We start from the raw sequence: 25,575 nt of genomic DNA, 5'->3' as shown, positions 1-25,575 counted from the left end.
GTACCTTCCAGCCTGGTTGCGTGGGATAATGAGAGTGACCTCCTTAGTAGGCTTTAGCGGGCGACCGGCTAGCTACAAGCGTTTCTCTGGGGCGACCAATGTGTGCGGCTCAGAAGAGGAGGGGGAGGCAGGATGCAGGCGGCCCAGCGAAGCTGCACGGCTCAGGGGAGAGCGGCGCAGCTCGAGGCTTGGACGGGCGGCCGGCACGAGCTGCCGAGGGGGTGAGCGAGGCACACTTCAGCAAGGCCCCAGGGGCCCAGGGAGATCAGACAAGTCCCAGCAATTTGTCAGGGAAGGCACAATAGAGTCCACTGGTCCTGGGACTCTGGTCAGGGGGCGAGCTCAGTATCAAGCCCTTGGAATATCACTTGGACCATAACAGAAAATCACTGTAGCATAATATAAAAAAACATGGTAGATCACTGTACTTTCAACAGCCTGTGCTATGAAACCCATCACACACAGTATACCATCAGTCTAACTACATTAGACTCCCACCACCTAAGTAAAACCTTATACTAGGGGTATAAGCACATTACACATGATGCATTACAACATTCAGAGGTGTAGGAGAAACACATGACGCATCAACACACGTTCAGCGGTGTAAGGAACAAGGTACATGATGCATCAACAACACATTCAGAGGTGCAGAACACAGGGTGCGCAAAACATACTACACATTGTACATTTCCTAATACCCAAAAGCAATAGGACATAGATCATAACAGCATCTAAACCTCAGTTACCGCATAAATCACCTTTAGCGCAGAACTCACAAAGTCCAGGTTGCGCCACTTGCGCCAGAACCTAAACGTAGCAGCTGCCCACTACTTGCTGGGCAGCTGAGGGACAGAACAGGGCCTAAACGCTGCAGCTGGCACTAAGTGCTGCGCAGCTGGGGAAGGCCAAATAGGGAACGGAGTGCGCCCACTCCTAAGTCCAGAGACATGTCCCTAGGAAGGAAAATACCTAAACGGTGCAGCTGCCCACTACTTGCTCGGCAGCTGGAATTAGAACTGCGACAGGCTCTCACTAGCCCTCTGGGACAAAGATGCGCCAAGACGTTTGAGCCCTCTAGGCTCTTGAAGAACTGGGCCCCTTGGAGCACTCTGGCTCCTCTACCACAAATGTTGCGCAAGCTGGGAGCCTTCTAGGCACAAACACTTGCCCATCGTTGGAGCCCTCTGGCTCTAGAATCAACTGGCTCCTAAATACTGATGCCCCAAAATGTGGAAGCGGCCCGCTGCCATCGGGGGCCGCTCAGTGCATGAGGAGGGGGGCACTGTGCCTTGAAGGCACCAACAACTTAGAGCCCTCGTCACTGGGGCTCTGCAGGGGACAACCGTTGGGGCAGCCCTCTGTCGAGCGGGGCTGCCCTGGAAAGGAAGCACCGACCAGGTCTCCCGCCCCCCTCCTTCACTCACCGGGACTCGGGGGGGACTCGCGGGTCTACTTTCGCTTGCTGGGCATCGGCGGAACCCTCTCCGCTGGCGGCCCCGGGGCTCTCCCTACTCCATGGGAGCCCCGGGCCGCGGGAGGCCGAGACTCGGCCAGCTTCTCTTTCTCTCCTCAACCGGGCAGGCAACCAATAGCGACGCGGCGGCGGGCGGGAATTCCTGAAGCAAGCGGAAGTCCCGCCCCGCTCCAGGCGCCCGGCCGCCTGACTTCCGGTTTGCGGTGCGAGAGGGCCGCGGCGGTGATTCTAGGATCGGAAAATGGGGGGTGGGCACCCTCGAAGGCGGACAAAGTCGCAGAGTCGGCTCCTGCGCACTTGGGGCATTGAAAAATAAACAGGGTGGCAACCGTCAATAAATCCAATGAAAATACCGGCATAGGGCAGGGTAGCACCTGCGCGGAGCACGAGCAGGACAGAGAGCAGCCCCACGCTGCCAAGCTCAATTAAAGCGCTCCCAGGCGCTAGGGTCTCAATAAGCAGAAGTAGCAAGTCCTTCTGGGGTCCATAAGCAAGCCAGGGCCTGGGCAGGGCCCAGGGGAGGCAAGCCTTCCCCCTGGGCCCAAGCAGCAGCACGCCCCTGGCAGATTCAAGCAGCAAACAAGAACATTTTCATGGGGTCACAGCCCCTCTTTTATACACCTTTTCCCTTTGTCTTTAGGTGCAGGGTGGGGGCAGAACCAGTCGCAGCTGGTCTGGGAGTACTGTTGATGGGCTCAACCACCCTCTCTATTCACTGGCAGGGCTTGGGTCATCAGTCGCTCCCCAGGGGGGTGGAGCTAGCATTGTCAGGGGAAAACCCAGCCTCATTCAGGACACAGGTACACTCCTCCCCAGCCATCAGCATGCTAATCTCCCACTCACCACCGGGCAGACCCTGCCAGACTTCCTGGAGCCTGGCATGCCAGCCAGCTCCAGCCAATCACGCTCCAGCACCCTCACTGCACACACACAGCCATGTCTAGAAGTGGCCCTTCCCCACTAGACACATACAAGCCGCACATACCGTTGCGCAGCATTCACTCCCACGAGTTCACACATACCAAACTCGAGCCTGCACTCCCCACGCATCAGGAACTACCAGGGACACATACATTCCCCATGCATTCCTATGGGAGGGCTGGCCTATCTCACCACATGCACTCAAGGAGCGCACGCACTTTACACTGCGCCACAGTGTCAAAGTGCGCAAAGACCAGAAATCACTATATTTCAAGGCAAAAATTTCAGGGGTGAACCTGCCAGAAGGCCAAAGTCCTTCATTTAGCCTAAGACTGTTCTGTCCACGCTACCACTATGATAGCTGGTCTATAAGGTTGACTTACAACCATCACCATAACGGTTGTTTGGACTGGTGCAAGGTGTTCACTAGAATAGTGAACATCATACACCAGGCCAACTTCTCACACATCTTATCTTTGTTTCCTTGAAACTTGCTCTGCAAACTTTCAGTCTAAAAAATGTTGGATAGTGACGACGAGAGGGAAGCTGCACTAGCAGCTCGACTTTTGTTGGAAGACACAACTGTCCAGGAAAATGACCCGAATGTCATACTGATCCCGGTAAATGTAAGGAAAAGTATAACTTACAAACTAATAAATAATGGAGTATCCTCAAGAGGTGGGAAAGTGATATTTGTTATAGAGGCACATGAATATTGACAAATACAGGTATTCTATTTGTGGATTGAATTTCCTGCTGCAAATGCATGAGTTTTACTACACAAAGTAGGGGAACTTCCAGCGGAATACGTTCCTTTCGAGGACGTTGAAATTCCACTAACTTACCAAGATCATCAGCTCTGGTTTAAAGGCGCCCTAAAACATCAAAATCACAATACCAGGCTCGGTCCACTATGTAGAACAGGAGCAACATGGCCGGTACTATCCAGCTATACACCACATCCTGACATTGAAAGAATGACAGGTCCAGAACTGTTAGCTCAGCTAAAACATTTAATTAAAATACATAGACAACTGGTTCAATATGTCATGCAGACTTTAACAGTCTAGCCAGCTGTAAGAATTCCACAGCACATCCCTCAGCAGGGAACCACAAACATAAACGAAATCACACCACAGACTATACAATCAGTCATTGGTAAATTACCCGCTTAACGGGAACAAAGTCTGTTCTGGTTAGCTCAAAAAATTACTCAAATAGAGGCAGTAATCCCTGATAGTACACCTCATGAGAAACACAGGATTTTAACAATCTGCCTACCAATGGGGATTGCACCACATGTAGAGGACTGTGGCACTTGGGGTACAGTCTTTGCTTCAATCTGCACAAAAACACATGGTGGACCTTCTATGGCGGTGGTACCAGATGTTCTGAGACAGATTCAAAATTAATATGGACCAGAACCTGCTTTAATTCTTGGTATGAAATTACTGAAACATTTCAAGCAGGTCTCGGCTATACTATTAGCTACCATAAAAGGTGAAGCAGCATCCGTGGCAATCCGCCAAACATTAAAAGAAACTGATATAAATGAGCAACCATTTGAACAGGCAAGAATAATTGAAAAATCCTATGAAGAACTCGCTACAGATAGTTTGGGAGGGAAACCAATAAAGCCCCCAACTAACTGAAAATCCTGAAAAAGTTTTTATTAAAAACACTCTCATTACTCCTAAAAAGAAGTGGGAAAATACTAAACAGACACTACCTAAAGAGAAATATTCTAAGTCCAGAGGAAGATCTCCAATAAGAGGAGATAGGTCTCCTCAACGGGAACCCGCTAAAAAAGGTTTAACCTTAGAAATAGGGATAATTTGAGAAAACCTGATAGATATCAAGATATTGATACACGTTCCTCTTGTACCTTTCAGACTTCCTCGCAGAAATCCGAAAGAAGAGGACGATCAGAACACAAAGAAGACCAAGATCAGACATGCCGAGGATCTTGAGGACACAACTCAAGACGAGGAGTGGGCCCAGACAATGCTAGACAGCGCAGCAGAAGTCACCATAGCTCGCAGCATGCTAAAGGATCATCTGGAGACAGTGGACCTGAATGAATGCATTCAAGTTGAAACTGCCGACACCAGAGTTAATTTACTCCATAAGTTATACGAGATAACACTCCGGATGGAGGGGGATATTCCCAGAAAATAAAATCACTCTTTTGGGAGAGGCTATCTAAGGGTCTAGCAGACAATGCTAGACAGCGCAGCAGAAGTCACCATAGCTCGCAGCATGCTAAAGGATCATCTGGAGACAGTGGACCTGAATGAATGCATTCAAGTTGAAACTGCCGACACCAGAGTTAATTTACTCCATAAGTTATACGAGATAACACTCCGGATGGAGGGGGATATTCCCAGAAAATAAAATCACTCTTTTGGGAGAGGCTATCTAAGGGTTATGACATTCTTCTAGCTGAACGAGACTGGCCACCAGAATTGGTCAGGGTGTGCCCACATGGCGAAGACATCATTATGCCAGCCTTCTCAAATCATATTCCGATTCATAAAAAATACATTTATGCCAGAAAATGGGCAGTGGCCCAGGCTCCAGCATTATATAAAAATCATGTAGGATGGGATGAGGACTCTCCTCTCCATAAAATCCAGTTAAAAACTCAACCTACTCCTCAGAGGCAGTATCCAGTAAAGCAAGAAGCTAGAAAACATGTCAGGGAGAATTTACATCAACTTGAATACCAAGGGGTGATTGAAACATGCACCTCATCAATTAACAATCGTTTGTTTCCTGCCTAAAAACCAGACAATTCATATTGTCTAGTTTTGGATTACAGACATTTAAACTCTTGTTGCAAAACATTTGCAGTACAAAATTCACATAGTGCAGCACTAATGAGTAACATTGTGTGTAAAAAATATAAAACCACATTAGACATTTCCAATGGGTTTTTCTGTCAAAACATTGCACCTGAAAGCAGGTATTGGACCGCTTTCTCAATAATGGGGATATTGCGACAATTTTTCCCTCTCCGCGAGGGATTCAAGAATAGTCCAGGTTTATTTTCAGCCAGAGTAACAGAGTTAATACAAACGTATGATGATGAGGCATTATCTTATGTCGATGACATCTATCTTAGGGATGATGATTTGGACAGGCACTTGAAAAGAGTGAACACCATAATACTTGGGTTTGCTTCTGAAGGGTACAAATTCAACTTTAAAAAAGTCAGGAATTGCCCACCTCAACGTCCTATTCTTAGGATATGAACTTTCAAGTGAAGGCAAAAGTCTGGCAGCAAACTTTATTGAGAAATGTGCGCTGCTCCAACCTCCAAAATCACTGAAAAACTTGCAATCAATTCTAGGTTTCCGAAATTTTGGAAGAACGTATGTCTTAAATTACGCAGAGAGGGTTAAACCTCTCTACGAACTAATCAAACCTGATTTCAAACCAACTAATTGGACTCAAACACACAGAAATTTTGCGTTCAGTGCAAACAGACATGTTAGCAAAAACACGTGATCCGAATCATCCCAGGAAGATGCGGATTCACATACCTAACCTTTAATGAAGGAGAAAAGGTACTTATAGCTTACAAATCACACTTGTATAACAAGCTGAAATGAAGTTCACTTCAACAGAAAAAATACTGACATCTGTGGTTCAAACTGCAGTAGCAAAAGAGAGAGCCCTGGCACAGGGAAAACGTGTAATGATTGTTACACCTGTCCCTGCCTTAGAGGCAGTTACAAAAGCAAGCCTTCCAAATGCTAAGGCTTTACAATCGAGATGGATACAATGGGTTACCTCTCTTGCTGCAACAGACATTGAATACGTTTTTGATCTATACTTGAAAACTCAAGAAGTCCTCCAATACGAACAAGAATGCTCTCTTCCTGTTGAGATTCTGCCTCTAGAACATTACGGATGTATAATATATACAGACGGATCAGCACAACCCGCAATTGGCTGAAAACAAGCCTACAGTGCTGCGTGCATGATTGTTAAAGGTCGCAGGCACGAAGGTAAATTCAGACCTATGGTCACAAAAACTCAATCACTTGGGGACTGTACAGCTCAGCGAGCTGAACTACAGGCTTTCAAGATGGCGCTTGAAAATACCGATCGCGAATTCCCCACGCTCATATTGTGCGATTCGCATTACTGCGTCCAGTCTTACAATGAATATCTACAGAACTGGGTTAAAAACAGTTTCAAAGATGCAAAAGGTGGCACAATCAAGCATAAATTGCTTTGGGAACAAGTAGTTCTATTACAGAAAGAACCACAAAAGAATCACGTGATACATACGCTGAGTCATCAACGTGATGGCGTTCACGTTGCAGGGAAATCTTTGGCTGATGAAGCCGTGAAGGCAGCTGTGCAAACAGCTTCCGTAGCTACAATTACTCGTTCAAAAACAACGATAGACGGTGAAACAATGCTAGCTGTCAATGCCACAATTCAAGGCAACAGCGCAGCATTACCGCAAAGCTATCCACTCGAGTATACATACATAACCGACGCAAACTCTGTTCCTTTTGCTCAAATCCCTGGAGTGGGGAATAGAGTAATTCCAAACAGAAACCAGAGATGTGCTTTAATCCAGGAAGCACACATGGGAGAAGGGTTGACACATCAAGGGATTTCAAAATCACTTAAAAAACTAGAACAAAAATACTGGTGGCCAGGAAAGAGTGTCCATATTTTTGATTATGGACTCAATTGTGATGTCTGTTCCAGGGATCACTGCTTTGACCACCACCAGACAGCTGACTTCAGCATAGCTAGTCCTGTTCGGAAACGTAAGTTAGATGACGTCAAACTTTCTACTTGCCACCGTCTTAGACAAAGGCGACCCCACAAATTTTAGGACAATATTAGTTTGGATATGGCCCTAGCGCTCGGCTGACTCCAGAACTGTTATAAAAGATTTGCGAGCCTTTATCGGCACATACGCAATCGGCATGCTACATTCTGACCAAGGTCCTGCGTTTAGCTCTAGGGCTTACAAGGAGGCCATGGCCAGCTTGGGCGTTGCATTGCGGTACTCAAATCCATTCCATCCTGAGGGAAATGCGGTAGTGGAAAGAAAAAACCGTGACATAAAGCAATCTATAACAGCTAGGGTACTCGGTAAAGGTGATGGGTGGGTCAAACATCTAATAAATGTCCAACGTAGTCTTAACACTCTGCCAAGAAACTCTCTGGGTGGAATCAGTCTGTACGAATTATTGTTTGGTACTAGAATGTCCATACAGGACTTCAGTGGTGGAACAAAAACCCTTTGATATTAAAGACCGTTTGGCTGTTTTGCAGGACTTAACTGAAACAAGGAAAAGTCTGAGCAACACACAAGAAAAGCCAACGACCACTGAAGAAAAACCACCTGTCCCAGCAAGGCCTGTCTGGATTCCAAAGATTGGGGATCTAGTCAGAGAAAAGAACGCGGACAAGACAGAATTTGGGCCTTCTTACAGAAAACCAGTACCTGTACTAGCAGTCCTCGGATCAACAACAGTAGTACTGCCGCCCTTTGCTGGAAAAAAGGTCTGTATCCATCGACCTGGTCAAACCACAACATGTGGCCGATAATAAGTAGTAGGCCCAGTGGACTATCAAGATGTAGCAGACAGCCTAATCTTGCTACAATTCAAGAGGTTCAAACTGAAAGACAGATAGAAAATATAGTGCAAAGTACACAGCAAGTAAGAACATCAACTTACTCCGAAACCTCACAAGTCATCACATTGTGAACGAAGAGACCTGTCACCAGTGAACATCACAGCCATCCCTATACCAGGTGGTATAGCATGAGACAAAACTGATTATGACATTTATGGCCCGGGGTAGCTGCTGAAGATTCCACACCAATTCAAGGTTTCTTTAAGTGACTTTGTAAAACATAACACATTTTCTGATGATTGGGACTTTGATACTGTTAATAATATGATGACCGATTTAGAAATGTCAGCTAAATTCATGAAACATGAATACTTAGAAGGTTCATCAAATTACGAACAAATGTTTTGCTATAATCATTATGGTCACCATTATTTGCATAAATCTGCTAACCCTAGAAATGTTTTTTCTTATAATCAATGGGAACATTGTCCAACGCCGCCAAAGGGCAGCTCGAAAACATTTTATGAAAAATGTCCATACTTTTCAGGGTTCAATTTCACGAATCCAGAAACATTCTATTTCAAAATTGGAAATAAAACAGGAATGATAAACATGTTGACCAATACTAAACAAATTTATTCTGCAAACTTTTATGCTCAACTGTCTACATTAGGTTTTGCCTTTTGAAAAGACAACATTGAGACAAAAACTGTCTGGGGCACAAAAGATTGGCAGGTACAAGGTTTAGAAGCCTTATTCAGAGCCTGCATTATTTAAGAACAAATAATGTTTTTAAATGACACAATTCAGCAAACCTCTTGTCTTGGCATAGCTAAGATAAAAGATCTAAACAAAACGTCCATACCTAAAGCCACACCTGACAGTAACTCAACTGCAGATGAGGAGGTAGGCGTAAATCTTATTTTACAACACAACAGAACTTATCCAAATTGGAAAAAATGGTTGATCTGGCCCACAGACACTAATAACTGTCAAGATAGATTCCTGAATGAAACTCAAGGATTTAATGAACGCACCAGAACCTAGATATTCCCAAAGACAACATCCAGGGATAGTAACAACATATAGTGTAGGAAAACGTTGCCTTGAATGGCTACAGAAATCTACACTTCCAGAAATAAAACAACACTTATCTTTACTTAAAAAAGGCGTTGATTTACGACATTTCTTACTTGGACCTTGTAAGCCACATCGAAAAACGTTTCATATATGCCGGAATCTACGCAGCGTACAACGAATATTGGAAAGTGACACAAATGGAAACTGCAGAAAGAATACGAGAAATTGATCGTATTAATTTAGACAAAAGTTTCTCTGTAGTGGACAATGGGTTAACGACTCTGTCCTCCAGAATTTATTCTTCGAACAGCATTGTATCATCTGCAATTGACATAATAGAGCAAGACTTGCTAATGTTGCAACATGGCCAGTCTCAATTACGTTCTATAATGACATTGGGCTGGACATTACAAAATCTGGGTTCAGGCTACGTGCCATGGCGTCTAATCAACACCACGTCATTGTTTTCTGTATTTAACCTTACAGATAAACAAATCTCATTGGCACAGAGAGGAGCAGACTATACGGTGCAGAGCATTGAAAAACTGGAAAGATTACCATTGACTGTCTCCGAAAAGTCTGTAATTGAATGGATAATACATGGTACCATCACAATACCAGTGACGACTTTCCAATTCCAGTACTGCACAAAACACATTCCAGCAGGCTTATATGAAATCTTGGGTAAAGAATACATAAGGTCAACCTGGACTTTACCATACGCTCACAATTGTTGGAATGGGGGAAAGAGAGTATTCCTTAGTGGAAGAAATTGTGAAAAATCACTAAGCGGTACACTTTTGTGTTCAATTATTAATTTACATGGAGCCTGCGATGGTTCTTCAAATATCCTTTCCTGCCACCTGCACGGTGCTCCCACTGCAGTGATAAACCCAGTTTTTAGGCAGCTTTCTAATGGAAGCTACATATTGTTGAGTGATCACAGCTGTTGTGGCATGATGCCAGGGCAACTTTATCTTATTACTATGTCATCCATACTTGTATGCAAGTATTGTTTACTAAAAGCAACGCAGACGGGAAGACGGCATTATGGCCTTCAGTGAATATCTCTTCTATATGAATTGATACTTTAAGCAGAATGAAAGCTATTCTTTCACAAAAAACTATGCCACTGACCTCGTCCAAAGAGACGTATGTACTGCAAGTTGCAAGGACATCTGCAGAAATTCATGCCTTACTGTCTACGAACTGCCCTACGCATTTGGTAGAGATGTTAAGCCAGATCTTAAACATGTCTTATACCATTGGTATGCAAGAAAAAAGCAATGGAAAAAGGAGGAAAAGATCTACAATAACTTATCTAAATAGGAGACAATTAATTCACCTATTTCTATGCCATTTAATGCACTTAGGAAAAATCCAATTTATACCACTCCATCACTCATACACAGGGACTAGATTACACATTTTTTATTGTTTTTTTGTAATCACTAAACTCATATTTCTTTGTTCTTTTTTCTTTGTAACAAACATCAAAAAATAATTTTATACACAAGCTTTTTATACAACATATACCATCATATACATAACTATATACAAACCTATATACAAAACATTCACAACAAATTGACCAATGAACAAAATCATAACACAAACACTGAAAAACTTGTACGATTTACACCCTACAAAATGTTTCAGCAAAGGCTGAGTGCCCTCCCATTCACTCTAGGAGGTGCACTTGGAGGTAGTATAACACAGGTGGTTCGAATACCCAAATTACCGAACTCAATCGAAAACTGTGTCACAAAGGCTACAGGTTCCCAAATTAATTATAAACATAAACACTCCTCCAGTATGAAAGTGTCGACACGGTCGCATTTCGGCCTTCCAGTCAATCTGGCCTCTTCAGGACATGGTGATAATCCACAAAAGGAATCAATCTGGGGGTAGCTGGGACTCGTTCACAAAAACCAAAACCAAAGGCAAATTCTTGACACGAAGTCTGGCTGGGTACGAACAAATCGTCTAAACAAATCGTCTCCCGTGTGTGCAAAGGTATCCACACTCCAACGGCCCGCTATTACTAGCCCGGGACTTTCGAACGTCTCTCTCCTTCAAGGAAAACTACCGCCAAACATGTCGGGTTTAGCATAGCACATGTATTTAAGACAGTTTTTTCGGGACTGTTAGCACCATTTAAAGCAGTCCTAGGAATTTTTCCAAATTTCGTGCACTCTGTGTTCGGCGGACTACCTCTCATTTTGGGACTCGTAGCAGCTATTCTATTTTTGTTTCTCCTGCTCCGATATGGCAAGTCCAGTCACCGGCGGTACCCAACTAACAATGGAGATGGCGCTGCAAGCCATAAGGTATCATGAGAGGATAACGCAGATTCTTGGCTTGGCTCGTTTAAGAGATCTGAATGCTACCTGGTTACTTTCATTCAGACCAATCTGGCAAGATTTCATCTTACTTGTTTCTACGATGCCTGCTTTGCGGACAAGAATGCGTGTTGGACTTCTGTCTTACACTTCCATCAGTCCTGCCATCGGATGTCGACGCCTTGCTGGGCCCGGTAATGGCTCATGCATTGTGTTGTCCCCAAAGGCTACCAATCCTGACGACGGCATTCATTGAGGTCTCACCGGCAAGTCTAACTGAGAGTGAGATACGAGAGACAAGCGGCACACAGGTAACATCTACTTCGGATATTGCTTATGCATCTGATGCCGACAGCAATGATTCACATATGTTCACATATGACCTGCTAAACTAAGTAGTTCAGCTTTCACTCACTGTGGTAGATTTCTTTTCAAGCGTCGACAATGTGATGTTTTCTCTTGACTCAGAGAATAACTCTTGGAATCTACACACAGCGTTCCCACGAACACTGCAATTTGGCCTTCATTTTTCAAAACAAACGCTACTTGTGAACTCTATTTTTGCTACGTTTTAATATGAACTTTTTCCAATACTGAACTTTTGGCACACAGCAATCTGCTTAAAGTAGAACTATTCTTAGAGAACAAGAAATTCCCTTTGAGTACTTCCTAGAGACAATATTTAACCTTGTCTTCAAAAGCGAAACAGACTTACTTTATCATTTAACATGCCATGAAATGGTCTTGACTTTTTTATTCTGTGAAACAGAGCCATTATCATGAATGTAATTTAGTTATGATTAACTTAGTAGGCAATGTAAATGATATATTTTATGCCGTAGTAGATTATTTGCTTCAAATACGTACAGCAAAAATGCTCATAATTTGCATTTATTGTATTTTTGGGTGGGATTGTAAACACATTCTTCATAAAATGTTTTACACAGCTTTTAGTAATGTTTAACATAAATTTCGTGTTGTGATGCATTTTAGATTCCTAGTGTAACTACCCGATCCATGCCCTTACTTAAGTATAAATCATCCTATCCTTATACAGCCATAGTCTGGTAAATAAATAATTAAATACCGGTACTATTTTTCAGGATACTATAATAACAGATAGCTCAATAAATAAGAGTCAAGATTCGAGGTAGCTGGAGTTTGCAGGTTTTAATACAGCATAAAGGACAGGAACAGGACAACCTGCACGGGAATAGGATGGCAGCTGCCGGGGGCAGGATCGGGACAACAGCTAACTTTAATAACAGTGCACAAGTATATATAGTTAAACAAAATACATAGCATTCAGTACAGTAGGCGTAGCAGTGGGCGGGGTTCGTAACAGTCGCGAAAGATAAGGCAGAAAGTAGGTGTAACAAGAGGCGTGAACATAGACATGTGATGTAAACGTAACAGAATATGTCATAAATGGGGCGGAAACATGGAGGGGGCTACCCAAGGAGCCGGGACCTCTAACCTAGTGGTGCGCGCAAACTGACAATGACGTGTTACTAGGAGGAACTGGGGGCTATGACTTCTGTGCTAGAAGAAGAGACTGAAGTCTGGAGAGTCAGAGCGACATGTACCTAAACACTATCTAGTATCTGATGTTTAGAGAACATGTTGATAGAATCCAAAAGTTATCAGGGTAAAGGCTAACAGACTCTAAGACTGGTGCATGCATTATTCTACATGTAGTGCGTATTGAGGAATATTAAATGACCATTAATACAGTATTTCTCTTACATGGAGACGTAAAGGCTAGACCATGACGGAAACTATTGATGCGATTCAGTAGCTTAGGAATGCAGAGAAGGAGAGCTGGACTGATAACTAGAATCATAACATACTCTTGGCAGACTGGCAGGCAGAGCCAGGCCGAGCCGGGCACTGTGAGGCAGGAAGTAAGTGAAGGGTCAGGGATACAGGTGGGGGCTGTATCGCTCCTCAGAGAGGGTTCAGGAGACAGGAGCTGAATCTGAGTCCGGGCCCTTTTGAGGCCTAGAAACGGGGACTTTACAATGAAATAACGTGCACACTGTGAAACGTGGCAACGTAACTTTACATAGGCCTAATACTCGTAGCTTTCACGAGAACTGGAAACTGGCATACTAGAGTTGGACACAACTATAATTGCGTTTTTAATCAATCATGGGGAATACATATTGCATATTAATCATGCACATATAGCATAAGATGGGGAACACGTAGGGACATAGAACACGGCAAAATTTACTTTTCCACATTCCCTCCTTGTCACTACGTTTCCATCAGGAAACATCTATATTCATGATACCATCTATCATTTCATACAGTATCATTTGCTCGTCTCGAATTGTCTTGGAACGGGATCTATGACGGGACTTGGGACTAGGAATACAAGATGTAGCACAAATGCCGCAAATCGCAGGGCCACATTGTATACAGAGGCAGCAACTGAATATGATCGCTACTGCAATACCTAGAAATGACAATACTTTCCATCCCCAGGCAGAAATTATACTCCAAAACCAACCGGACCATGTCCAGGTGCCTGGATTCTGGTGTAACTGATGGGCAATTTTATGAAGTCTGGTTATAGCTGAATAAACAGACGGCGCGTTATTAGGAATGAAAATGCAGCAACTAGATCCGATGACTCTACATGCTCCTCCTCTATCGGCCAGTATGACGTCAAGAACGAGACGATTTTGGAGCACGACAAATCTCATAGCAGATTGCTCTTCGGTTAAGTTACCTAGAGCAGAGGCAGTCTCATTCACTACTGCTTCAAGGGTTCTGGTTAATCTACGTATTAATTTACTATTCTGGATAGGGCCTATAAAGAAAAAGAATCCTTTATTGAAATCTGTATACTGTTCTAGAGCAGTTTCAGTTTGATCGACAATTGGGGACTCAATCTCCCTTCTATGTCTAATGTGTACTAGATGTGTGTTTCTATGATAATCGGATGGGGCTAGGAAAACTGGTGGCAGTAGGAAAGCAATGTAACAGGTTCCATCCCAATCGAGGGGCAGACGAACATATGCGGTCTGACCACAAACAAAATAAGAATGACGTGAGGCTTTGAAAACAGATTTCCCACTGTCACTATACTTGACAATAGTAGTACAATCACTATGTCCTACATATACGGAACCATTATTTCGGACACATAATTCGCCTTTGACTGGTAGTACTGAAATAGCAGGTAAATCTGGAGTAGTATCAGACTGAACATTCAGGACCATAAAATTCGAAGAATAATTACCTAAATTATAAACTTCATTTTCTAGATCTAACCCTGTTCTATGGGAGAGACCTTGCTTGTCTGGAAAACATGTACTATTCAGAAGGGACATATCATTAGAAGATGACGTTAACATGGACCAGGCTCCACACGAACCATTATGTGAAAATGGATAAGGAAAGAGTGGCAGAACTCCCTTCGGTGTCTGGAAAGGGGGGAGTCGACCACACACCCAACAATTAGTGGCATTGCTGGTCTGGTGTGAATAGTGTAACATTCTTATAAACGTATTATTTCTCATAGCAAGACGATAGGACAACTCGTGAGGAGGCAGATCACTAAATGTGTGCTCTACTGTAGCATTAGAAAACATATTTACATGAGAAATTGGAAAACATAAATGAAATGCATAACTTGTGCAGGTAACCATCAAACTTAGAAATAATATGAAACTTAGAAAAATGATACATCGGATTGAGTTTTGACTAACTCTCTCACTATGGGGGTCTATCTCATACATGTCAGATACCTGTCTAACCGTTTCACCCGAGGGGGACTTAGACAATTAAACTGGCTGACTTATTTTACTAGACCGGAGTTTCTGTTTATACTCCTGCTGCGGAGTTTTCTCTAACAGGGAGGGCTTTGAGTCAAAGTCAATAGCGGGACAGTCCTTGAGAATAGGGCAATTTTTAGACTCGGAAGTGTCTGTAGAAGTATCACTGAACGTTTTAGTTCTTAGTCCATGAAATTTCTTGACGTGAGACAGGTGCACCCAGCCTTTTCTGCCTTCCAACTTCACGGCCGTGCGGGTGGTCAGAAGGACTAACTTCGGCTCCTTCCAGCGAGGCTCCAGCGGACTTGAACGATCAAAATTCCTGATTAAGACCAGGGTGCCGGGAAGGACCTCGTGTGGCTTGACTTCAGTATTGTCGGGAAATGCAGCGGCAACCTGTGAACGACAAGAGTGTAGGGCAGACATCAAGGAAGCTAGGTAATCTGTCAGCATATTACTGGAAACATCTGTAATACTTCGGGGTCTAGGTGTACCCCACATGTTCGGGGGGCGGCCGAATACGACCTCATAAGGGGACAGACCTGATCTGGAGTGTGCGACCATGCGCATATAAAACAAAGCAACTGGCAGGGCAACTAACCAGTCTACACCTTTTTCTTGACAGATCTTGGCAATACGGGTTTTCAAGGTTTGATTATGTCTCTCTACGAGACCGGCTGCTTCTGGATGGCGTACACAATGGAACTTCCACTGGTACCCTAACAAAAGGGAAACGTGCTTCATGAGTTCGGATGAAAATGGCTGGCCGTTATCAGAATACACGACCCTAGGGAGTCCATAGCGGGGGAAGAATTCACGAACCAACTGCTTGGCAGTGGTCGCGGCTGTATAATCTGGGACAGGATATGCTTCTGTCCACCTGGACAAAGCGCATACAACTACAAGGACATACTTGAAACCTCGACATCGCTCCATCTGAATATAATCCATCTGGAGGGCCTCAAAAGGGTGGTCAGGGGGCTGGAATCCACCTTGTTCCACCGGGACACTTTTACCTGGATTGAACTGGCAACATATCATACAAGTACGGACTTTCTGCTTGGCTGCAGCTCGTAAATGCTTGTTGAACCAAAGGTTCTGGATACTGTCTAACATGGCTTTTTCTCCTAAGTGTGCTGGACTATGTGCGGTATTGATAATGACTTGAACCATAGAGTCGGGGAGAAACCATGTGGCCTTTCCCTTCGTCAACCATCCCTGATCTGTCTGGACCCCTCCTTGTTCGGACCATTTCTTGATTTCTTCGGGGGTAGCATGTAACTGTATGTCTATGACATCTTGAGTGGGGTCCTTAACTGTCATACATGTAGTCGGATCTGGAGTGTGTGTCTGTGTCATGTTAACTGGAATGTCTGGAGTCTGGGCTGTGAGCTTGGCTGTTCGATCTGCTAGATCGTTACCTTGGGAAATGATGTCAGTGACTTTCGTATGTGCTTTGCACTTCATGATAGCGATAGCTGTCGGTAAATGTATTGCATCTAACAGAGCTTGAATGAGGAGACCATGCTGAATCTTGGTTCCATGAGAAGTCATGAAACCTCTCACCTGCCAGAGCACTCCGAAGTCGTGTACGACTCCGAATGCATAACGTGAATCTATGTAAATGTTAACTTTCAGGTTCTTGGCGCGTATGCAGGCTTGTGTCAGAGCAACTAGCTCTGCCGCTTGAGCGGACAGGGTGTCAATACGATGTGTCTCTATAACGTCAGTGTCAGTAGTCACTGCATACGCGGCTACTAGTTCTCCTGTACTGGTTCTCATACATGAACCATCCACATAAAGTGTCAGGTCGGGATCTGGTAGTGGAATATCTGTCAAGTCTTGTCTTGGCTTTGTCATAGTGTTAACAACTTCCACACAATCATGTGTGGCAGGATTTGAAGTAACTGACGGTAACAGTGTAGCAGGATTTAGAATGTTGCAGCGTCTGATTTCTATGTGTGGCTGGAACAGTGTCAATTCATAACCTGTTAAACGTGCAATTGTCAAGTGCTGAGTCTGTGTTCGGTTTAAAAGAACTTCCACGGAGTGTGGAACTTGTACTGTCAGGGAATGTCCTAATACTATGGAATCACTTTGTCTAATAGCTAGTGCTGTGGCTGCAACTGACTTGAGGCACGCAGGCAAAGCCTGAGCTACTGGATCTAATGTGCTCGAAAAATAAGCACAAGGCTTGTATTGTCCGGCTTGATCTTGTGTAAGAACAGATAATGCTGTACCATCACGTTCCGTGACAAAAAGTGTAAAAGGCTTACTGTAGTTCGGTGTAGCTAGAACAGGAGCTTGGCATAAGGCTTTCTTCAACTCATTAAAACTAAGTGTATGTTCAGACGTCCAAGGGAGAACAGTCGATACGGCTGCCTCCTGAGTCGTTAACTGTATCAGTGGCTTGGCTAGGAATGCATACTGAGGAATCCATTGTCTGCAGTAAGAAGTGAGGCCGATAAAAGCACGTACCTCCTTCTGGGTCTTGGGCTGAGGAAGACTCGCTATTAACTGGATACGGTCAGGTGTCAACTGCCTACCCCTCTTGGACAGTAAGTGGCCTAAGTAGATCACTTGCTGGACACAGAATTGAAGCTTCGAAGGGGACACCTTGTGCCCCATCTCGGCTAGGAAATACAGAACTGTAAGTGATGCACGCTCGCAATCACGTTCAGAACGGGCTGTGAGCAGTAGATCATCGACATACTGGATCAGGGCAGTGTCAGTTGGCATGTGAATATTGTCTAGTTGCCTTTTAAGTGCTTGACTGTAAATACTAGGACTTTCTGTGAAACCTTGAGGAGCTCGTGTGAATTTATAGCTCCTTCCATTTAAACAGAATCCGAAAAGGAACTGGCTGTCTGGATGAATGGGGACACTGAAAAATGCATTCTTGAGGTCGATTACAGTAAAAAATGTAGCTTCAGAATCAATGGCTGTCAACAGGGATGAGATATCTGGAACAACTGGGTACTGGGGAATGATACATTTATTGAGTTCTCGAAGGTCAATCACTAATCGATATACTGGGGGTGCATTTGGATCAGTACGTTTCATGACTGGAATGATAGGAGAATTACATACATTGGAGTCAGTTTCTACAACTACTCCTTGAGCCATGAGCTCGTCAATAATTTTGGATAAGGCTGCTACAGCCTCAGGTGGCAATCTGTACTGTCTAATTCGTGGTAACACTACACCTGGCTTAAGAGTCACACGATGGGGTGTGATTTGCATAAAACCAACATCAGTTGGACCTTGTGCCCATAGATGCTGCGGAACATTAGACAATCTCGGATCGAAATCTCGTAAAACATAGTGACCCTTGAAGTCACGCAAAAACAAACGTATTCCCTCTGGGGAACAACATATGACTGCACCTAATTCTTTCAATGTCTTAATACCTAACAAATTTTCTGGACATGACTTCGTAAGCAATAGATCAGTAGTTCGGGACAATGGACCAACTTCTAGAGTAACTGGCTTTGATATCTCGTTTACAATAGGCTTTCCTGAAAATCCAAGGGAAACATTTCTAGAGCCTGAGAGCGGAGCCCCTGGAACCTCGTCATGACTGATAGTAGTCCTACTTGCCCCTGTATCAATCAGAAACTTTCTGTCTTTCCCTAATACTTGACTATGAACATAGGGACCCTCTTGATCTACAGGAATCTCGATGAGAGGCAAGCCTACCTCCCTCTCTAGCCTGTTTCATGAATACGCTTGATACTCTGGATACTCTGTCTGGGCATACTGGTACATTTGCTGTGTAACATGCTGTGTTGCAGCTATAGGCTGCGGTGCTGGAACTGTCTGTTGTGCATTCTGTGGTGGCTGAGAAGTCTGTGAAACTTGCTCTTGTCTAGGCGGACGTGGTCTTTCTTTAGTTTTACCAGTGGCTATATTGTGTTTCAGAACTGCACATTCATTTATAAAATGACCTGGCTGTTTACAATAATTGCATGTCCCTTTAACGGGAGCTGCAGGATGACTGGCTTGATTCGGACCCCTCTTCTGACTGTCTTGAGGAACAGATTGTGCAACTAATACTTTCATTTTCGTGTCTTTCATACGTCGTCTCTCGTGTTCTTGCTCTTCTCTGATTCTATTCTGGTGGTACTGGAGCATCTGTAACATCTGGGACGGAGTACTAGCTTGCCATGTACTTTCGACTTTCAAAACTCGATTCTTAACTTGTGGACTTGAATTCTCGACTAATTTAGTAACAAAAAGATGAGGGTATGACTCACTACTCGTCTTTAAACCACTGTTTATGATAAAACATTTCTCGAATCTGGAATAAAAATCACTAGTGTCTTCGTCTTGTTTCTGTTTACAGGCTGAGATTGCATCCCAGTCTTCCTTTTTAGTGGCTAATAACCTAGGCAAAACCTGTATCAATAATTCTGGTAATTCTTTACATTTGTCTCCAAGACCGGTACCTGGTACTCGTATCTTATCTTCAGCTTCTAGAGCTGCCCAATCGATCTTTTTCTCACCCACCTCCCATTCTTTTTCCTTGAGTTTTTCATATATGCCCGCAGGCAACAGGACTTTTAATATTTTAATAATATCTGGATACGTGTATTCTCCCATACGGAGCATGTCTTTTAATTCTCGGTGGAACCCTGCTGGATCTTTGTCGTGACAGGGAATTAACTTCTTCATTTCTAAGAGTTCCATCTTCGTAATCGGGGTGTAAACAAATACTCGTTGCATTTCACCACCCGCTGTCCTAACTGGGTGTACTTCTCGTAACGGATGCTGTCTGTCTATGTAAAACGGTTTGCTTTCCGGGGGTGAGACGTGAACAAAATGCGGGTTCAGAAACGTTCTATATTTATGGCGCTGTTCTAGAATAACACTAATTAAATCGGTACCTAAACCTTTCCATCTATACTGGAGTAACTCGTTCAGGATATCATGTAACGGGACTGGATCAGAATGTTGACCCTCATACAGTGTAATGAGGTGCTGGATCATATACATACCCACCAGTCGCTGCTCGGCTGGGGGCAGTTTCAGAAACATTTGTGCCACTATTTCGTCTGGAAAAGTGGTAAAATCAGTAATCCATCGGACTGCTGATCGGGCTAGTTCTTGTTCATGTATGGTACCTAACTCACTATAACCGATTCGTGATTTCAGAATTTGATCGGTAGCTTGAAATACTTGTTCTAGAGAGCCTTGTTCTGGTGCTGGAAGATGAAAGACTTTCTTGTGTTCTAGGCGTAAATGTCGGTCTGGAAATCTAGATTTACCTACATACGCTATTCTGGCGGGATTCTCGTCGTCCACCTCTTCAGTAGGAGAGTCATTTTCTTTCTCGCTTCCTAGAGCTTCTTTGCGTTGTTCGTGTAACCTTATTATTTCTTTACGTATTTTCTTGTACATACTCTCTATACTATTGAGTGTCTTGTGCTTACCCTCGGCTATATTATCACTCCACCTTGTCAGAATTTTCATTTCGTTCGGATCTTTAGTCGGGGAATCTTGTTCCCTAATTAAACAATTGATCAGAAACTTTAATAACATGAACTGGATCTCAGCTTTCCTGAGAGACATGACTTCACCAATACTTTCTGGATCGTCTCCGGTACGAATGAAACGATACATTCTGTCTAGATCTTCTTTCATATTCGGTAGGGTGACCAAATACTCGGACACCTGCCTTATACGTACGGAATATATAACCATACTATCCTCGCCTGGGACTGGATCATAGCAGCATTCAGTAAGAGCTCGCCTGATTTCTGCAATGGACTGATATTTGGGCGTACGCTGTAATGCACGTTCATGTAACTCGACTACCCCTAGACGTCTATTTGGCGGCGGGGTACCAGGAGGACCTCCTCCCGCGGCCCCTGAACTGGAATCGTCGACTGATACTCTTCGTGCTGGCAAAGTGACCGATGTGGCGGGAATTTGTACTACGGGCTGGACCGGGGGTACCGTAACAGGTGCTGTAACAGGTGCCCCGGTGGCTGGAGGACCATGAATTACATTATTTACAGGAGCTGGTGGAACAGGATTTGCATATTCTGGGACTGTGTCGTCCAAATAGGACGAGAGAAAAATATCAGCTGCGGTCGGTTTGTGACGTAGCTTGGTCGGAACTAAGGGTGGCGGGAAATTACTGGATGCCTCCGGGGTTGCTTTTGGCACGCCCTCGGCAAGAAGAGGATACATACCCTTAATGAGGGCATTCCTCTGTCTGTCTGACAGTTCGGTTTTAACTCGTTCACCTATTTCGATTAATTCCCTTTCTTGGGCTCTTTCTGAGGATTCTCTACTTAATTCTGACTTTCTGATTTCTTTTTCGGTTCTTTTATGAGATTCTTTGCGCCATAACTCGATGGCATCTTTCTGTGACTGTCTGGCTTTCTTTTTCCATAATGCTTCTTCTACTCGCATGATGCACTCGGCATCCCATGTACCCGATACGGGCCATCTATACTTTTCTTCTAACTGTTTGGTGTACTCCACCCATAAATCTAGATATAATATGGCACTTATGCCATGCTTATGATACATAAAATGACCTGGACTGTCCCTAGGCGGGACAGGAACTGCTTCTTCTAACAGACCTTTTCTAGTTCTTAACTGACGTAACTTGGAGAATAGAGGCATGACTGGGTTGGAGTCTAGACACAATACAATACACAATGAACACGATAATTACTGAAGAACAACACATTCATACCACGACATTGAAATACATGAATGACATTTAAGATAATAGTTCGGACAAAATACTACCTGGAAACAGAAAACAGAATACATGAATTTCTCGAGAACAGAACAGACTAGAACAGAAACTAGATGCACTGCTAAAACAGTACGAAACTTACCGGTCTCATAAAGAGACACGTCAGGACCCGCATCCACCTAAGTGAACACTTCGTGTTGGATCTGTGTACCCAAACCCACGGACCAGAGACAATGCAATTGACCCTGTCTAGATACTACCCCAGCAACGGTACTCACCGGGCAGCAAGAACGGAAGGCCTCGGACTGGACTGGACAGCTACGACGACGGACGGACGAACTTCGGACTTCTGTTACGGGTGGGCCTCCGGATACCTCGGACCTTGGACTCTCGGCTTGGGCTCTGGTCGGGACTCGCCGCGTTCCTCCACCGCCTCGTCTGGATGCTGGACCGCAACCTCCGTCTCCTCCGTGGGCCTGAGGGATACTTGAAGCAGAAATATCTGCACGTGCACGGTATGGTTCCGTCACGGCTGCAGAGGATCAGGGGGCTTGCGTGGCTTCACCGGCGCGTGGGGAAAGGGCAAGTCCCTATTCGGGCGCCATTATGTGGTAAATAAATAATTAAATACCGGTACTATTTTTCAGGATACTATAATAACAGATAGCTCAATAAATAAGAGTCAAGATTCGAGGTAGCTGGAGTTTGCAGGTTTTAATACAGCATAAAGGACAGGAACAGGACAACCTGCACGGGAATAGGATGGCAGCTGCCGGGGGCAGGATCGGGACAACAGCTAACTTTAATAACAGTGCACAAGTATATATAGTTAAACAAAATACATAGCATTCAGTACAGTAGGCGTAGCAGTGGGCGGGGTTCGTAACAGTCGCGAAAGATAAGGCAGAAAGTAGGTGTAACAAAAGGCGTGAACATAGACATGTGATGTAAACGTAACAGAATATGTCATAAATGGGGCGGAAACATGGAGGGGGCTACCCAAGGAGCCGGGACCTCTAACCTAGTGGTGCGCGCAAACTGACAATGACGTGTTACTAGGAGGAACTGGGGGCTATGACTTCTGTGCTAGAAGAAGAGACTGAAGTCTGGAGAGTCAGAGCGACATGTACCTAAACACTATCTAGTATCTGATGTTTAGAGAACATGTTGATAGAATCCAAAAGTTATCAGGGTAAAGGCTAACAGACTCTAAGACTGGTGCATGCATTATTCTACATGTAGTGCGTGTTGAGGAATATTAAATGACCATTAATACAGTATTTCTCTTACATGGAGACGTAAAGGCTAGACCATGACGGAAACTATTGATGCGATTCAGTAGCTTAGGAATGCAGAGAAGGAGAGCTGGACTGATAACTAGAATCATAACATACTCTTGGCAGACTGGCAGGCAGAGCCAGGCTGAGCCGGGCACTGTGAGGCAGGAAGTAAGTGAAGGGTCAGGGATACAGGTGGGGGCTGTATCGCTCCTCAGAGAGGGTTCAGGAGACAGGAGCTGAATCTGAGTCCGGGCCCTTTTGAGGCCTAGAAACGGGGACTTTACAATGAAATAACGTGCACACTGTGAAACGTGGCAACGTAACTTTACATAGGCCTAATACTCGTAGCTTTCACGAGAACTGGAAACTGGCATACTAGAGTTGGACACAACTATAATTGCGTTTTTAATCGATCATGGGGAATACATATTGCATATTAATCATGCACATATAGCATAAGATGGGGAACACGTAGGGACATAGAACACGGCAAAATTTACTTTTCCACAATAGAACAAACCTATAAACATTTAGATATAGCTTATACAGTCTAAATGCGGCAGGGCTACTTCCACTAGTTCAAAAAGCCACACCGATTCCTTAGAGAAACCCGCCTTCAGCAGTCAGGAAACTTCCCCTACTGAATATTAAGTTATCCTAAGAAATCATGGAGTTTTCAAAGAACTAAGTCTTTGATGACATTATTATGCCAAACCTTACGTCAAACCCATGGTATAAAAAGTCCTGCACTTGCCTTAGCAAGCACACGGTGGCCTGGAGCAGCTCGACTATCACCTTTCCTGACTCTGCTCTCCTGCAGCAAGGACCGAAGGAAGCCGACCCTCCAGCTGACAAACTAATAGACTCTGTCTTTTCTCTGGCCGAGAAATCCAGCTCCAGTGTTACCAAGTTCCCCTTGCGGGTTGCTGGGAGATAGAGTTCTGCGAGAGAGATACTTGGATAGATTCTTGGCAGAGAATACCAACACTTAGGCTACACCTCACTTACTTCTTCCCTTGTACTAGACTTAGGTTAGGTACACTGGGGTAGGTGTATTTTAGAAACATCAGTTTAAGAACTTTTAGTCTTTTATTCATCAATGTATGTATTTTATGGCTTAGAAACCATATCATGCTTTACAGTATTATTTCATAGTACTATTCGTACTGTACGCATTGTACTTTGCAATCAGTCTAACAATTGTAGCAGTTCATTTCTTATGCTTGAGAAAGAAGACTGTTCAATAAATACTTTTTATTGAAAACGCCCGTCTCTCTATTTCTCTGCACCTCTGGTGAAACGAAGCATGCACGATTGACTGAGTGAATTAAGTTATCTACTGTGTCCGCGACTCTAGAGATACGTTTCTTTATCTTTGGAAACAAAGTTGTCATGTTTTAAGTGGTTGTCAGAAACTAATCCCTTCTTGTTTATTCGGGAAAGTTTCTAGTGACCTCTGAGCTAGCTGGCACTCATAATTAAGTTTAATATATTCAATAGAGACCTAGTCGACCTCAGTCCTACGTCTAACCTATAGGACACATTATTCAAATGCGCAGAGCCTATTGGGAATATAGGAACTACACTACAATAGTGGGCAATGTGACACACAGTTACCAGGATCCTTACTGGATTTCAGCAGCAAGGTGAGGACTGCCTCTCGATTTGGCCCAATTTACACGGAGGCCCGAGAAGTCAATGAATCTGGCTATCGCCTGCATTAGAATAGGGAGATTGAGCTGGGGGTTGCGGATGAACAGTAAAATGTTGTCCGCATACAGTGATATTAGTAGAGGCCCATGGGTGAGTTGGAACCCGCAATGAAATTGGCGCTCCTGCATCACCCAGACCTGAGGATCCATTGCTGTTATAAATAAAAGGGGGGATAATGGGGACTCTTGTCAAGTACCAAACAGATTCAGGAACGCATCTGATATAGCAGCGTTCCCTCTAATGCGGGCAGTCTGATTGGAATATAGTTGCATAATTAGTGATATGAACTGGGGGGACTGCCTGGTTTGCCTTACACAGCCCGGAGAAAATGCCAATCGAGGGAGTCAAAGGCCTTCTCTGTGTCGAGAAATGCCACTGAAGCCGGCACGCAGGAGAAATTTTATTCAGCACGACAAAAGCAGTACCGAAGGTAAAGGAGGTGGACCAGTGTGGAATGAACCCAGACTGTGCTGAGGAGATGAACTGCTCCATTAGCAAGGCTAATCGAGTTGCTAGCACCTTGACCAAAATGTTATTATCTAAATTTAACAGAGATAGTGGGTGATGTGACACACAATTACCAGGGTCTTTACCGGATTTCAGCAGCATGATGAGGACTGCCTCTCGGAGCGTGGGGGGGTAAAGTGCT

The 25,575-nt window shown here is 44.1% G+C and overlaps 1 protein-coding gene across 1 annotated transcript in view; it reads left to right on the top strand.

Moving 5' to 3' along the window:
• Nucleotides 1-25,575, top strand: part of LOC144826163 (uncharacterized) — a 56,101-nt gene that overhangs the window by 15,851 nt on the left and 14,675 nt on the right. The window lies entirely within an intron of this gene.

This window comes from Lissotriton helveticus, chromosome 3_2 (genome assembly GCF_964261635.1).
Source record: "Lissotriton helveticus chromosome 3_2, aLisHel1.1, whole genome shotgun sequence".
In the NCBI taxonomy this organism is placed as follows: Eukaryota; Metazoa; Chordata; class Amphibia; order Caudata; family Salamandridae; genus Lissotriton; species Lissotriton helveticus.
Note: the sequence above shows the minus strand (reverse complement) of the source record. Positions and strands in the feature narration are given on the sequence as shown.